We start from the raw sequence: 13439 nt of genomic DNA on the forward strand, positions 1-13439 counted from the left end.
TTTTTTTCAGTTGAGATGCTTGGCTTGCTATGGTACGGAATATTTACTAGTATCTAATTTTTCAGATAGTTTGTTTCTGTTTTGTTTCTATATAAAAAAGTCAATACAATGTAAATTATTTACTCTGGCTCTTGTTTTAAATTATTTTCTTCTGTTAGTATGCTTGTTGTCATCTGTTGACGTTGTATAAGCAGAAATGTAACGGTTGGTCGGTGTGGTATTTTTTTCCCGCCTCTCCTCCACTGTGATTGGACGGCTGGGTAAAATGATTTACCGAAAGTTGAACATTCTTCAACTCTCGGCGACCGGTAAAAAGCTTCAGCGTGAAAAAGATGCATGGCGTTTTAAAAATGCGCCGCTCCCATTGAAAACAATTGAAAAAATACGCCAGTTGCGTGAAAAAAAAAAAACGCTTTGGTGGACACTGCAAACAAATGCAAAGTGAAAAACTTTGAGAAAGTGAGAGGGTAAGAGAAACAAGCCAAGCAGCACCAGTGGAGGATTGTGCCCATTTGAGGAAGAGGGAAACAGACACCACAGCCTCTGATCTCTGAGCCACAAGAGTTCAACATCAAAGCTCGGCATTCCATAAAGGTCAGCGGTTTGATTTAATGACCAAAATTAGTGCAAATCAAAGGTCAGTTACCCATGGGGACGAGGTACCGCTGCCATTTCTCATTTCAGGAAGATGAAAAACCTCATCGAGACCACTTACCAATGAGCTGTTGCGTTATTGTGAAAGCGAGTAAAAAAGAGAGTAGATAAAAAGAGAAGAAATCAGAGGCATTACCCCGGGAATTAGCCCTTGATGGAGCTGTCGGAGTCCTCGTTTAGAGAGTCAAGAACCGTCTGACACACTGACCAACTGCTGAAACTTGAGTACATAGGGACAGCATTATAGAAAACGGGCAACTTCGCTCAATGCTAGCACTGACTGGGGAAAAAAAAAATTCTAGGCCACAAAAACAGCATTCACACATATCTTCTGTAATTCTGATATATTTCCCAATACCTCTGAATAACATGAGTAAACAATTCCACAGGAAATATTGACTTGATTGTATCTACTGGGATTTGATAAGATTGTGAAAATCGGGCTATGATTTTATTGGTTAATATTGTTTTTCCTCACCCCTGTGACACTGAATACGCAAACAGAAAAGTCATTACATGTTGATGACAGATCTTTCTCTCTTTTTCTAAGATATATTTTTGCTGATTTTTGTCTTTATTATGATAGGGTAGTATAGAGGGGACAGGAAGAGAAGAGGGGGACAGGATCGGGAAAGGTCCGCGAGCCGAGACTCGAACTCGGGTCGCCCGAAGCGCAACTGCAATATATGTCGGCGCTGTCTACGAGTCTATTGGCGCAGACAGATATTTCTCTCTTTAAAATAACAAGAACTGACGAGGCATGCACTATAAGACCAGGAACATTTATTAATGAAGTACATAGAATAAAACTCTTTAGAATACATCTCTTTAAAAACCATTTGATGCTTTAAAGGGGTCATGAAATGGAAACCAAAATGTTCTTGACATTTACACATATAAGAGGTTACTCTACAAATCGCAAGTTTCAGAACTTAAAATTAACTCCCCCGATACAGAATATAATTATTTTCTGTCCTTTTTAGGATCGCATCTTGTGACATCATGTCCTGTAGATTCGTTTACATCTTTGGTCCGTGTTGCATTCATATTTCTTTCTAACCGCTCCTGAGTTGGTTTGGAAGAGGACCGAGACCCATCTTTTCAGCAACTCTGTCCGCTTGATTGGTTCAGATGGCAGCGTTCTCTCATATTTAAATGAACCACACTAACAGAGCAATCGCACCAGATTTCGTTTTAATCCAACCAAACATGCCAAGTGTGAACGTGTGAGGAGTAGCGTAAATGCTTGGAGTACGTCAGAAATAGAGTGAGGCATCAGTTTACAGTCTGGGATTTCTCGTGGCGTGTTGCGCTGCATCCAGTGTAGAAAGCATCACTGATTATAATGAGTTTTATTGTGTTTTGTCATGTCGCGCCACTCATGCTCACAGTGTGTTTGTAATTAAAGTCAAACCAGCGTTTAACGCTATTAATACACCAAGCGTATCATTGTTTGAGTATTGATAATAAAATCAGTATATACCCAGTTGTTTCTATTTCTTCTACTTCGGGATCTGACTCAGGCGGGATCTGACTCATATACGCTCAAACATATACGCTTTACCATCTCGAGTGTCAAAATAAATGACATGCTATAAAGGAGGAAGTAAACCAATCACAGCAATGGGTGTTTACTTTTGTTCCCGAAAGTGATTAAGCCCCTTCAAATTTAGTGTTTTTCCCACAGAGTGAAATTGAGAATGTAAAATAATATTTTTTTGATTTTAGAAATATTGGACATTTTTGCAACCTTTATAAACTAGCCTGAATATTCAGGTAAAGTATTCTCAAACTGCATTTCATGACGCCTTTAACGGAATAGTTCACTTCAAAATGAAAATTCTGTCATCATTTACTCACCCTCAAGTATTTTTTTCCTACTATGGAAGTCAATGGGGTCCATCAACTGTCTGGTTACCCACATGCTTCAAAATATCTTCCTTTGTGTTCAGCAGAAGAAAGAAATTCATACAGGTTTGAAGCAACTTGAGGGTGACTAAATGACAGCCGAATTTTCATTTTGAAGTTAACTATTCCTTTAAGTCAACACCCCATCCTTATTAATAAAGTGACATCTTGATATCAAGTAATCTGCGCTCCCAAAACATTTAACCCTCGCGCAGATGGTGGCATGTGGAAGAGTCTGGCATGTTGGCAATCCCTCGTCTGCACCTCACGCTCCCAAACATCCATGGGAGGAGACTGCTAAGTGCATCACGTGGCACGTCTGTCGGAAAATCATCTGAAGTTGTTTTGTGGCCACTTGGGGGAATAGCAGCGAACTTCAAAGCTGTGTCACACAAACATCCAGATGCCAAGAGTGCGCACGAGTCCAATACGGGCCAGAGCGGAGCAGCACCAGCCCACATGCTTCTGAAACGGCACAAAGCTATTAGATCTCGGCTCCGAGGAGCCTTTAATCTATAATTCCCTCTTAAACTGGACTCTGGGAAGAATTTTCTGATGCATCTTTGATGGGCTTGGACGTGCTTTTATGAAAAGAAGCTGAGAAACTAGCACAGAAAATGAGAGGCAATAACCACAGAGAATGTCACATCGTATATGATGTAACTTCAATGGTTTAATGAACAAATTTAATTCAAATTAAGTGAGAGAGATAGGAATGTAGGACAGACTGTGATGTATTCAGTTATTTAAGCACATAATTATTGACAGCCGAAATACAATAAATATAAAATGTGAATACCCTGGCCGAACACACAAAAACTGTGCCCGCGGGGCTTGCTGTGAAAAAATGGTTCTTTAAAGAACTGATTAATGAACCAAATATCATTCTTCTATGGCATCAGATGTCATTCTACGTCAGTCCCATTCCATGCCTTAAAGGTTGTTTACACGGAGTAGCAGAACATGATAGGATAGGAAGATAGGAATTCAATTTCAATGAGAGAAGCCAATGACAAGAGATGATTTTACAGTTTTGAACGGTTGCAAATGAGCAGTGAAACAATGTGATGACTACAAATGGGAGAACACAGACAGTGAAGTTCATGTGATCCACCACCTGATACAAATGTGTGCAGCAGTGTGAGTTTACCTTTCCCAAACTGCTTTACTATTAACAGCTAGCAGTATATACTATGAGGATTTAAATGTGACTGTCATTTGCTGAATTCTGTGTACAGAATGGGACCAAACATTCTGAAAAGAAGTTTGTATATTACATTGAAGTTAAGAACAAGTGTCATGTAACCAGCTTTTGTAAAACAGTGATACATCCCAAGCTCAGGGAAAAAGATGAGACGTACGAGTATGTCGGTCCCTGTTCTCTTAAGGCCAATTTACAGAGCGCCAACAAACGGCAACAGACATGGTCGGGTTTTGTCGGATTAGTGTATTAACACTGTTAATGTGGGCGGCTCTCGTTTTCACCGATTAATCATGATAAATCTGCGTTTGGACTGTCTGAGAACTAACGTACTGTAACCTGGAGATTGTTGGCATTGGTCGGAGACTGCCGGTGCAGTGTGAATTGGCCATTATACTGAATTCTGAGGTATTATATGTGTGACATGCTCCTCAATTTGCATTTTCAAGGACTACAGCACCATTCTGGATGAAAGACTGATGGTGCGATCCAAATCTTCGGCTGAAATGCATTTGCATGTCTTTAAGAGTTCAACATGAAGCCTGGTGAAAAGCTTCAATGATGTCTGGCCAGAGATTAAAACTCTTTTCATCATCGAGGACCCATCTGGTGGTGAGAGCCCGTCTGCTGGAGCCCATCTTCAGTGACCCATCACAGCTGGATGGAGGGACTCATGATGGTGCTGTTTTGTTTTCCAGAGTTGAAAAGAGCAGCTGAAATCAAGACAATGCCATTAGATGACTGCTTAAAAACAGTCGTGGTTTGGCAAAAAGTTTCTTGTGTCAACCATATGTCCTGATATGGGGATCTGAACGATGACTTAGATACGCGGCATGGCTGAGTTGGATGTGCTTCCACCCTCGTAAAAGATAGAGATGTGAAAGAATCATGGAACAGGGCTGCTCCATTATGACAAAAACAATCATAAATCATGATTATTTTGGCCAATATTGCAATCAGGAATATTTAACACAATTATTTCACAACATTATATCAAGCATATTTTGCTGAAAATCAAAATAATATGATATCAATGCAAGTCTATATGTATAGTATTCAACTAGCCTACTACAGAAATTGAATAATCAAATTTAAAATAAAATTTTGGCTGTACAGCAGCTCTAGAAGAAAGTCATTGTCTAGCTTGAGAAAGTTTTTGATTGATTAATTTAGGTTGTAAAAATCATTAGTTATTAACTTAGGGGCCGTTTACATGACACCGCTTTCAACTGAAAACTTTTAATGCATTCTGGCCGTTCATTCATACAACAACTTTGTTTTGGTGGCCTGAGAACACAAACTTTGAAGGAGGTTTCAAAGTGCAAGTTTTTGAAAATGAGTTTTTAAAGCAAACCTTCAAAAACGTGAATCTGTGGAAACAGTGACGGCGTGCAGATGCATATTACGTGCTTAGTCTATAGGCATGCGCATTTGAAAGCGTATGTGCGTGGGTGCGTAGTCTTTCTTTACACAGTGACATTGCCAATAACTTGTCTGGAATGCATAATATAGCGTTTTTAGTCGTTTCTGCGGATCCGTGTGAACGGGAGTCATTTTGATAACGTTTTCATCTATACAAAAGAAAAAAACGTTTGTCATGAAAAAAAGTGTTTTGTTGTTTTGATGAGGCCTTTGCAGGAGAGAGTCTAGTTGACACTTCACTTTGTTGTGTCAGGCACAGGTCCTCATTTGCTCTGGATACGGCCAGGATCGGGCTGAGTGCGGTAAACCTCGGGACAAACAGAGAGACTAACATTAGCTTAGATGCCATTCTTATTATGTTGTAACGAGTACATCAAGTGTTATGGGATGTGTTCCCAGTTCTGGCTGCCCTAATTTATGCAGCCTAATAATCATTTAACCAAACTGACGACAAAGACTTGACAGAGCAGCCATCAAGTGTTAGACAGTATTGTAGGTTATTACGTGCAGGGTAATTTTTTGGTCTAATAACTAGAATCTCTGTTTTTTCAGAATTAAGTATTAGGAAATTACTAGTCATCCAGTTTATGCATTCCATTAATTTAGTGAATTGGTAAGTATCATCAGCATAACAGTGAAAACTAATGCCATGCTTCCTAATGATATCTCCTAAGGGTAGCATGTACATAGTGAACAGCAGCGGTCCTAGTACTGAGCCTTGGGGTACGCCATACTGAACTCATGATCTGTATGACATTTCTTCATTTACTTCTACAAACTGATAACGGTCAGATAAGTAGGATTTTAACCATGCCAATTCAATTCCACTAATGCCAACATAATTTTCGAGTTTATACTAAAGAATATTGTTGTCAATGGTATCAAATGCAGCACTAAGATCAAGTGACACTAATAGAGAGAAACAACCACGGTCAGATGATGAGAGGAAATCATTTGTGACTAGGGATGGCGAAAACTAAACATTTCTTGACCGACCACCGAGCCTCATTAGCCGGTTGAAACCGGTTAACCGATTAGTTTGAAATATATGCTACGCTATTTGAAATAACAGCCATTTCGAGCCGCGCCTGCAATTTCGCAACTCTGTCGCATCTCTCTCTGCCTCCCGCTCACACACACACTGCCCCGGGGCCGCCCTTCCACTCACGTCACTTATTTTAAATCCCCTACAGCGCGAAACATTAATCCCGCAAAGCACACGGCGGCTAGGAGCTTGTAATCGGAGGACAAATGGCTCCTTTCGAAATGGTTTGGGTACAAGGTGATCGCGTTGTAAATAAAGGCGTTAGTCTAGCGTTAGAAGCTCATTTGAAACATTGCCACGGCTCAATTTAAGAAAATGACAGCTCCGAAGAGACGCCGCTTTAGTTTGAGGTAACATTTGTAGGCTACTAACAATAATAAAGAAAGATGATGATCATCATCACCTTATCTGTAACCACTGAAATGTAGATGCAATGTATTTCCAAATCTAAGCCCATCTTATGCGGAATGTTGCCTATTAGACTGCAACACGATAAAACCAATGGATAAAACAGGCACCTTCAGAATGCGTAAAAGACGCACCGGGCAAGACAGGTCTAATAATGTACAGAACAAGTCGCGTTTTCAGGTAATACATCATAGATGATGAAGGCCTACTGTATTTAAGCACTGTATCACACAAGTTGCAACTTATATCTGTGTCATTCTTTTTGATGAAATGGTCCCACACACTACTTTTCTTTGCACGCTTAATCCTGTGGTCTGCCCTGGCTCTAACCTCCAGTGTTTTAGCCTGTAGCCTTTACCTTTCGCAAACCTTGTGAGCGCGCGAACCCAAACGCTGTGACCTCGCGCCAAATGTTTTTATTGGTTTATTAAAGTACAAACAGGCGAGTTATGAAAAACTGAGTGTGAGGGATTTGTTCACTTCTCACAAAAATATATTGGAATGAGATGGCTAACTGTAGTAGCGATTAGTCCACTGTCTATAATAGCCTAATTTAGAGATCACTTTTTTTTTAAACCGACTACGGACAACTTTCATCAGTTAACGTTGATACGGTCAACCATCGGTCAAACGGTCATCGGTTAGCATCCCTATTTGTGACTCCAATGAGAGCTGTCTCGGTACTATGATACGGTCTAAATCCTGAGGGGAAATTCTCACGGACACCTTTTCTTTCTAAAATGGAACATAGTTGATGAACATCAATAAAATTTTTACCCTTAAATTGGTTTGACAGTTTTTTTGTATTTACTAATTCGGGGAACAGACACAGTCTCTATGTGATGATATCTAGGTGATAGAGTCTCTATGTGATGGGATTTATCTGACCTTGGTGGCGTGAGACAGCTGGCAGACGGTCGGTTTAGCCATATTACTAGAGAGAAGAGCTGCTTGCTATGATAGTCAAGGTTCAACTTGAAGACTATGTAACATATTACTGGAGAGACGTGAGAAGAGAGATAAATAGGGTCTGCCCAAGAACTTTTCTAATTGTCTATGAATTCTATATTATTTTGCGGACACCACTTAGACAGCCAGCCATTGAGTGAGCACAGTCTACTAACTATCTCATCACTCCTGCGAACAGGAAGGGAGCCAGAGCAAATTACAGTGCCTGACATCGTACTTGCGAGTTCACACTCCTCTTTAACCTTAATTTTAGTGATCTCCGACTGGCGAAGTCGAACATCATTAGTGCCGACATGAATAATAATCTTAGAGAATTTACGATTAGCATTAGCCAGCACTTTTAAATTTGCTTTGATGTCAGGCGCTCTGGCTCCCGGCAAACATGTGACTGTGGTGGCTGGTGTCTCTATTTTTACGTTCCGTGTAATAGAATCGCCAATATCTAGGGCACATTCAACAGGATTCTCAGTGGGTGTTTCACTGAGGGGGGAGAACCTGTTTGTTATTGTAATCAGAATGGAAAAGCAGTCTCTAAAGCCCTTGCATTCTTACTATCCTCGATTAAAGACTCACAGTCTTTGTTTTATAATCCAACTCAAAACAGTTGTTTGATGGACTCGTAAAAGGCTCAAGCGTGCGAGAGAAAAAAGCACGGCAAGCACGGATGGCAGATTAACAGGCTACTGAAATGTTAGCATGTTGTGCTAGCGATGTCAGATTAATGTGACAGACAATATTAGATAATATCAGACATATTGTGATGATTAAGTTATATTAAGCTATATAAACAGCAAGGAAATATAGAGAATAAAGATTAAAAACAAAGCTGTATGGAGAAAAAAATGCAATCCACTCAGGAAACCACTGCGCAACCGTCTGTAAAACAGCATAGTCCTCACTGTATCAATTAAACTTGCTTTTATTCTTATTAAAGTTACTAAAGTCATTGAGTCAAGAGCAGTGAGTAATTTTCTCCTTTTCTTTTGTTGTTTGATGAACATTAATGACACAGATGGCAACACGTTTATTAGGCTGATGTTACTTTAAGACCTAATGCACAGATCCAATTTACTGATACACAAGCTTATCCCAATTGACCGTTCGCAAAGACCCGCCCCCTTTAGTTACTGTTGCTGTATCCGACAAGCCACGCCTCTCTCACGCCACACCATGTTCTGACGCAGTGAAAAACACACCGCGGAGCGGAGAGGACACTGACAACACACTGACAGACCAGCTTACTTTTGATATGAAACAAAGTCTCAACTTTCAAATTTGGTCATTTTTTAAAGAAATTTAAACAATAAATACCGTTTTGTGTCTCTTTAATGTGTCGTGACCGATCATCTCTTCCTTCTAGTTCATTTATAGCATCAAATAAACATGAATGAACATCAGAAGGAATGTTATTGTAACTGCGGAAAGACGTCAGTACACTCCATTTTTCAAGTTCAAATCCTCCAACGTTAATCTACTAACTATCCTGACCGCTTTGTCGGACAAAAATGGCGGATTTGGCGGATGACGGATTATGATTGGTCAGATCGCCTGTCAATCAAACTCCCTGCGAAGGGTCAATTGTTTGAATTCATATTTTCCTATGGAATATTACAGTGTTTATTATAAAAGATTTTTTCTTGTTCAACAATCCGTTTTACTTGGATATGTGTCACAATAGTGAAGAAAAGACTCGTACCAATTTTTAAAAACAACTGTACTCATTTGGAGCAGAAGCAGCCAGCCTTTGCCTAGATAACAGCTCTGAGATTACTTGGGCGGCATGACAATCCGAAGGCTGACTACAAACCCCCCCGCTGGTGCAAGAGGCACCGTGACCGCCGTCAACTAGCCTGTTGTTTTTGGCACATCAGAAAGCAGGCCTGATCTCCTATGCCATGTCTGCCTTCATTTTCTGTGTTCTAATCTCTTACTGGAGAATCAAGTTCTTTGAAAGTTTGACAGCTTCATTAACTTTCCGATCAGAGCGGTATGATGCTATTCTCCAAGGATTTCAGATGTTCTCCCATGCTGTTTGAACTCCATGTTACATTAATGAGAAAAAAAAGAAAAGAAAAAAAAACCAAAGCGTAATATGGCAAACATGAAATTGCAAGAACACATAATAATGGATTTGAATGGCAGAATGAAGCATCTGTACAGAGGGTCTAAATGAAATGATTCTCTCTTCTTTTAAGTGTCTGAGACATTAACATCTGTCTGGAGATTCTGCCAGCAATTCTCAATCCGCAACAAATGCAATCTATAGACAGATAATACATACATAAATAATAACTACAAATAAGAGCAATATGAAATATGGCAATAAGTTTAATAATAATAGTTTCTTGCTTTGTGTTGGTGTGAACAGTATATGGTTAAAGTCCCGAATGTTAGTGGATCTATTTAGCCTTTAAAATAACCGTTTGTAAGAAATGTCTTGGTATCTAAATTAAATAACCATGGCATTTGAATCAATGGATATTTAGTTCATATTTACTATTTATTAATGTCTTAAATTGCTCCAAATAAGGTCACAGCGATCTACCGTGAGAAAGCGACTGGAAGCACCTCGACAATAGCTCATCATGTTCACTATAGGTTATCATGATAGCAATCCTTGTTAAAAAAGAATTAAATATTTCTCATTTGTGATCTGATTGTGATCCAAGTCCAGTGCTGACCTCCAACGATTAAATCGCTCATTATGAACAAGACTATGTAGAAATGAGTGCAGGCTGATAAAAGACCAAATAAATGAAAGCGTAGATTCTGACCACAATGTTTCCCGTATAATAATGTTGTGAAGGTGTTGAATGGGCATTAAAGTGCATGTAGTCTCTGGGGTCTGCTGTGTATTGGTTTAGTGCGCTGGCTTCAGGCATCTATATTTACTGAGAACCATCCTGATGTTTTTGGTATTTTCATCCTCAAACAGACTAAAGAAAACAGGAACCCGGAGGGCGGCAGAGTCCGAGGAAACTAATGCACAGACTCCAGTCCGGAGACGAGGGGATTCGAACTCCCTCATCATCTTCCTTCAGATCGATACAGCCGCGCATGAGAGCGATAGAGGTAAATCTAGCAAACCTCTGAATGGAAACAGAATCCGGACAAGTCTCCAATGATGGTTGTAAAACCAGATGTGCTGTGATTTCCTGCAACTAACAGGAAAACACACGCTGACACCATGTAATGCGGGTTACAGAACGGGCCTTGACAAACCAACGGTACAGGGCGAAAACAAGTCACCGCGACCTGGAACAAAAGCTCCCTGTGCTGTGAGAAAAGCACGAGTCATTGGCTCATCTTGTCCTGACCACATCAAAACATGAGTCTGCATGGCTCATCTTCATTGTGTGTATTCCAGTAAAGAGATGTGAGTGATGCTACCCGTCACTGGATCACCCTGGACTGACTGCTAGTGGCGTGTGAAGGTTTATGGAATGTGAACCAATATCAATCATTTTGTTTTACTAAAGTTATTCTCTTTTTTTTTTTTTTGATCTTTAAATTAAAATCACATGTATAGGACGGACTAGAAACAAGTCTTGGTAACACTTTATTTGACAGTGTCCTTGTTACACGTTACGTATGTACTAATGTTTTGTAATTATGCAATATAGGGTTCGTCATAGTTGGGTAAACTATAGCGATGAATGGTAGACAGCAAATATACATTTTGTGTTCTCATTTGCTCCAACAGCAAACAAATAAATCCATGATAGTTTTACTATGACATTTCAAAAGAGTGGAAAATTATAGAGAGACTGATTACAGCAATCATAAAAGAGAATTGTGTGAAATTTACCATCACTCTCTCAAACTTTATTTTTGTAATTTACTGCAAAGGTAATATAACAAAGTGTAGTGTTATAAACAACTAGATTTGTGATGTTCATAACTGTGGAAACGTGTCATCACGGACTTTGAAAAGGGTCTATTTATCTATTTCTATTTATCTCTATCTATTTATGGGTCTATGTATCTATACAAGCTCTAAATACATAGGAAATCAACCATTGATACTTCACTTATGCTCTCTTGTTTTTCTATTTTTATGTTAGTGATTATTTTTAATTGTATTATGATAAGTCAATAATTTAACATTTTATGTGTGTTTGTGTTATGTACGGATCTACAGTGGAAACAAATTTCCTCTTGAGGACAAATTAAAAAAAATCTATCTAATCTATCTATTACATGCAACTACTGTAACACTAAACCAAACCCTAATCCTATAGTAAGTACATGCTGTTCATTCATATTACTCAGTTCTTATTTATATAAAACATATATGAACGAATTATGAAAATTTAACTCAACAGTTAATGGACATACCTGTGGCACAGCAGTTGCTTATTTACACCCTTCACTTATTTCAGTGGTCAGCACTAAACACAGGTCAAAAATGCTTTGTTATATGATCCCTCAAACTGCATTCAAAGGTAATGAGAAATACATAAGTGCAATATTTTTGTGGATCATTTTTATGATCAGATGACCTGAGCTGGGTGATGATTTCAATATCCCAATCTACACTTCCAATTACATCCTGCAACTCTCCACTATATTCCAGAAACGGTTGTTACCGATTATGTCATTTGGAGCCCGAGTCATTTTAATCCCGTGGAGTCGCGATATCAAAGTCCCGCACACACTCCCGCAGACCAAATCGCAAGCACATCTGTCAATCATGACGTTACACCCTGTTAACATTAAATAACTAACTAAAATCAAACTTACTGGGAAAAAGAACACGAACATACTTTAAAATTTCCTAAAGTGACAGAAACCATCTTTGAAAAAAAAAAAAATTGAATGTGTAATTGGATTTTCTGGTTTGGCTCGCGTCACATTCGATTACACGGAGAGGGTGGAGCTTATGACCCATACTGCAGCCAACCACTAGGGGGCGATCAAAATGCTTTGGCTTCACTTTTCAGGCAGGAATTTAACAAATTACTATATGAATCTCCCCGCATGCAACTGTCATGATGTGGGTTTTTGTGTCTTGTCTTTTCATGTTCAGTGATTCCCTGACCTTTCTTTTACTTCTCCCAGGTGTTTCTCGTTATTCCCGACGCCCCCTTGTTAGCTCGTTTGTCCTTGATTATTTAAGCCCTGTGTTCCTGCCCTGCTTTGTGAGTTGTTGAATGTTTGATGTCAACGTTGGTCGCTTCTGATTCTGAGTCCTGTATTCCGGTCTGAGTCTTTGTCTAAGTTTGTAGCTTGTCTAGATAAAGCCTTTACACTGCGTTTGGATCCAGCCTCCTTCCCGTGCTTCTACCGCACCACATTACCAGCGTCACAGCAACACTGTGAATGTTGTTTTGGATCAAATTGTAATCTTCCAATCCATTCCAAGATTTTCATAAAGAATTATCTATTACGGTTTGCACACTCTTCCCGGGAGGATCAAAACGCAAAACTTCTGGTTTTCAGATTGATTTCATGAGCTACTGAAGTTCCCAAGCTACCTGTGAAAAAGGAGGTCGTAGTTTGTTTTGAACGAGTCTCAAGCCTATAATGTCAACAAGTACTGTAATGGCAACATTATAGAGGCAAGAGGGTTTAAGGTGGACTGTGAACAACATCACAATGATTCAAAGACACGTCTCAGTGTTTCGAGCGGCTCAGTTCACAGTAAACACTTTCCAGGTGCTCTGAGTTTGGGTTGCTTATAAAGCAATTTGATGCATTTAAAAAAAAAACATATAATAATTGATATTTAGCTCTTGTTTTAGGCTTGTGGTCATAACACTAATTTCCGAGTAGTTTTCTTCAAGCTATCTGTAGCTGTTATGGCACTCTCTAAATGCACAAATTCCCTCA

General features: G+C 39.3%; 1 protein-coding gene across 3 annotated transcripts in view; it reads right to left on the reverse strand.

Annotated features, from left to right (window-relative positions):
• Nucleotides 1–13439, reverse strand: part of cep112 (centrosomal protein 112) — a 207319-nt gene that overhangs the window by 88990 nt on the left and 104890 nt on the right. The window lies entirely within an intron of this gene.

This window comes from Siphateles boraxobius, unplaced genomic scaffold (assembly GCF_051911475.1).
Source record: "Siphateles boraxobius isolate OS27281-9 unplaced genomic scaffold, OSU_SipBor_1 15, whole genome shotgun sequence".
NCBI lineage: Eukaryota > Metazoa > Chordata > Actinopteri > Cypriniformes > Leuciscidae > Siphateles > Siphateles boraxobius.